The following is a 3,935-nucleotide window of genomic DNA, read 5'->3' as shown; positions in this document are numbered from 1 at the left end:
ATTTCAGTCAGCTCCTTTGTTTCCTGTCTGCCATTATTGGACAAACTGATTAATCCAGGTTTGTCTGATTATTGTTGTTGTGACTACTGAGGTCAGGCGCACCTTATTTCCCTTATTTTCAAATCCAAAACTTGACAGGTATGCCCCATACCCCCCAAATAAAGAAAAACTGCACATTTCAGAGTGGCCTTCTATTGTGGCCAGTCTAAGGCACACCTGTGCAATATTCATGCTGACTAATAAGCATCTTGATATGCCACACCTGTGAGGTGGGATGGATTATCTCGAAAAAAGGAGAAGTGCTCACTGACAGATTTAGACAGATTTGTGAACAATATTTGAGAGAAATGGATCTTTAGTGTATATAGAAAAAGTTTTAGATCTTTGAGTTCAGCTCATGAAAAAATGGGAGCAAAAACAAAAGTGTTGCGTTTATATTTTTGTTCAGTGTATTTATAATCTGATCATCAAACAGCTGCATGCTGTAGAGCTGAAAGGTGGCAAAACAACATAAGGCTGGAATTTTCTGTCAGGTCTACTATCATTAGAAACATATAGGCACTGTGAAATTATAGCAGATAAATGGAGATGATAATATAAGCCTGATTATCCACTTAACAAACACAGCATGGACAGACACTGAGTGGCTGTTTGTATCTTGAAATTGTTTTCGAGCCACCAATAAACACAGAGAAGAAGAGGAAGCAGCACACTGCTGTCACACTCATGATGTCACTGCTGCACCTGCCACACAGCGTAGAACAGAGAGACAATCATGGCGTCCACAACAACTGTAATAAATGCCAGAAGGGTTCAGAGGGGGGAACGTCTTTCAACACAACAAATCTTAAAGCTGTGGAATATTACGTAATCAATCTTTGCTCACTATATCTTCACTTTTCTTACCTTCAGGCACAAATAAACTGCAAGTCATTAACTTATCAAAGTCCAAAAATGTCAGTTCACTTATTGGTATAGGCTGTAATAATATTGTGCATCATTTGTAAGTTCTTTGTTGGAAGAGAACATTTACTGTGGTCAGCTGGAACTCAGAGGTTACAGTTTCAATGGTGAGCACTTTTCATTGCTGAAAGAATACTGTACATTATACTTATTATAATACTTACATTAAATTCTCCAATGACCTGCACCATGATGTACATCTCTTGCTGTTTAAATAATTCTAAAAAAATACACTTAAATAACATAAACATAATATATATATATATTTTTTTTAAATAATTTGTTTATGAATAAAGGCAAACATGCAGTGCAATTTAAACTCACTACCTGCTGGTATATTCAGAGTATCAAAGAACTTTGAAATATAGAATATCATAAAGCACATAAAAATGACGAGGATCTGTGGAAATGTATAGAAAACAGACACAGCTGCTGTCCTATGGCTCCCTCTGCTGGTGGGAAGGTGCTGTTGTGACTGCAGCCAAGATGCAAGTGCATTTGCATTTCTGGTTTGCAAAGTAACTTTCAGGGAGCCTCATTGGTACCCAGAAAAGTAGAGCAGCTTCACTTCAGCTGACTCAGACTGAGAAGAGAATATAGAGGTGAGACATGAAGCGGGAGGTGATCTGGCGAGATAACCCAATGTACTCCACCTCCCTAACCCTAACCCTAACCCCTAACCCCCACACCACACAGAAGTTTGTGACAGTGATAACCTCTGACCCCGACCATCACTTCAACATATCAACATCAGTCACTTCACTGTATATTAAAAAATCCATGGGGCCATCTGTGGATCTTCTCTCAGCTCAGCTTTCTGTCAGTTTCGTCTCTGATCTGTAACACTATAAATATAATAAACTATATTGTAGCCTGTATATAATCTATAGAGCCAGCTTCATGATCCCAGTGATCAAAGTGGCAGTATGTAGGAGACACACTGTAGTGTTCCAATAATAGTGCTATGATCACTCAGTGGTGTGTGTGCTGCTGAAGATACAGCCTCACACTAAACCACCCCTGGAACAACATCTGTATATGTATTATATGTTTTATGTATATACATGAAGTATATTTGTTTTCCATTGGACCATCCTCCCTGTTAACGAATAACAAATCACAAACTGCTCAGAGGCACGATGCAGCTTTTATTTTGGTTTCTTTCAATAGAAAAGTCAGAGCAGCAGTGTGTTAGTTTGGCACACTGCCAAACTAACAATAACCAGCAATTATGTTAAGTGACAAAATAATTACTCACAACATTTGCAAAAACACTGAAACGACAACTTGTACAGATATATAATATATGACTGGATCATAATTATGTTAAAGACATCCGATCCAAGACTGGTAGCTTTTGTACAGAACTTCAAATAAGATGTTTGGTTTTTTTTTTACATTTAGGGCATTCAGCAGATGCTTTTTCTTGTTTTGTGTTCACATCCTGCCGATGCATAATGATGCTAATAAACCTTTGTATTGATGTGTGATAACAGTTTCCTGTGTGTGTGTGTTGCCCTAAAAACCTCATCTCACCGTGTGTGTGTGTGTGCGTGTGCCTGTGCGTGTGTGAGAGACATTAATCCTTTATGATGTGAATCGGCTCAGATGTCCCACACAAAGTCATGCGGGATAATCAGTCTGTGTTACATTGACACTGATGTCATCTAATTATACTGTACATCTCTCTCTCTCTCTCCGTATGTGTATGTGTGTGTGTGTCTGTCTGTTTGTCTGTGTGTAGGATACATCCTGTAGCTGACAGCTTTATGTCCAATGACATTAATGACAGTACTCATTGGCACTGACAGGCAGACAACATGAATCACTCTTTGAGGACAGTGGTACCATTGTTCCTGATGCGGCTGCAGGACAGAATCAGTCCATAGTTTGCATAAACACCTCCACCCAGTGGCGTAAGTATCGGCGGTGCAACCGGCGCAGCTGCACCGGGGCCCAGACGCCGTCACGGGCCATGAAGGAAGAAAAAAAAAACAAAACAAAAAAAAACAGCTGTCCAGAATTGCCACAGGCCCTGTTTTTGTGAATGAAATATTGGGGGGCGGGTCAGTAAGGTAACGCTGAGTGGCCTTGATGCCTGTCAGTCATGATGAGTCGCGTCTCGTTACCTCTCTGCTGTGTCTGCAGCTGAGCACTGTGGGCCGAGCCGATGCATGTCTCTCTCCCCGGGCCGGGAGAGTTATCATACCTTAAAATACCAAATAGCAAAAACCTTTTGGCTTCAGTTTGGCCCAAATCTGGCTGGTCATTTTGGCAAGGTTATGGTTGGGCTCTTGGGCCCTAGATGGCCCAAATTAGGCAAGCCAAAATCACACCAAAAGGTAGCCAAACTTCACCCAAATCTAATTGTGGACTTCCAAAACACAGCCATAATTGTCCCAGAAGAGCCCCAAATCCCCACAACCCAGCCAAAAAGTAGCCAATGCCAAAGCCTCCGCGCGCACGGTGAAATTCTTGGACCGATGCAAGACGGATGAAAGCGAAAGCATTTGCCAAGAATGTTTTCAAATCAAGAATGAAAGTCGGAGGTACAAAGACGATCAGACATCATTGTAGTTCCAACCATAAACGGTGAAGTCACCTGTTGTTTACATTTCAGTCTGACTTTATACACGGTTGTTATCAGTGGTGTAGTGGGGATTCTATCACTGGGGGAACTCTCCCCCCCCCAAAAAAAACATGTTATTTTATTTAGGTCACCTGGATAGACCCAAGTTGCGAATGCTTGAGCCATATATCGTTGCAATTAGACGGCTCTCCTTCTCTCTCTCACGCACACACAACATAAACATAGGCAAAACTGTTTAGTGTGTGTCTTTGTATCAGTGTGTTGCTGTAATTGTAAAATAAATATATATAAGACTGTAACTGAAGTATTTGTGTGTGTGTGTGTGTGTGTGTGTGGTGTTGCTGCCTCACCAACAACTACAACTAAGATGATCTGTAACTGT

This window comes from Sparus aurata, chromosome 21 (genome assembly GCF_900880675.1).
Source record: "Sparus aurata chromosome 21, fSpaAur1.1, whole genome shotgun sequence".
In the NCBI taxonomy this organism is placed as follows: domain Eukaryota; kingdom Metazoa; phylum Chordata; class Actinopteri; order Spariformes; family Sparidae; genus Sparus; species Sparus aurata.
Note: the sequence above shows the minus strand (reverse complement) of the source record.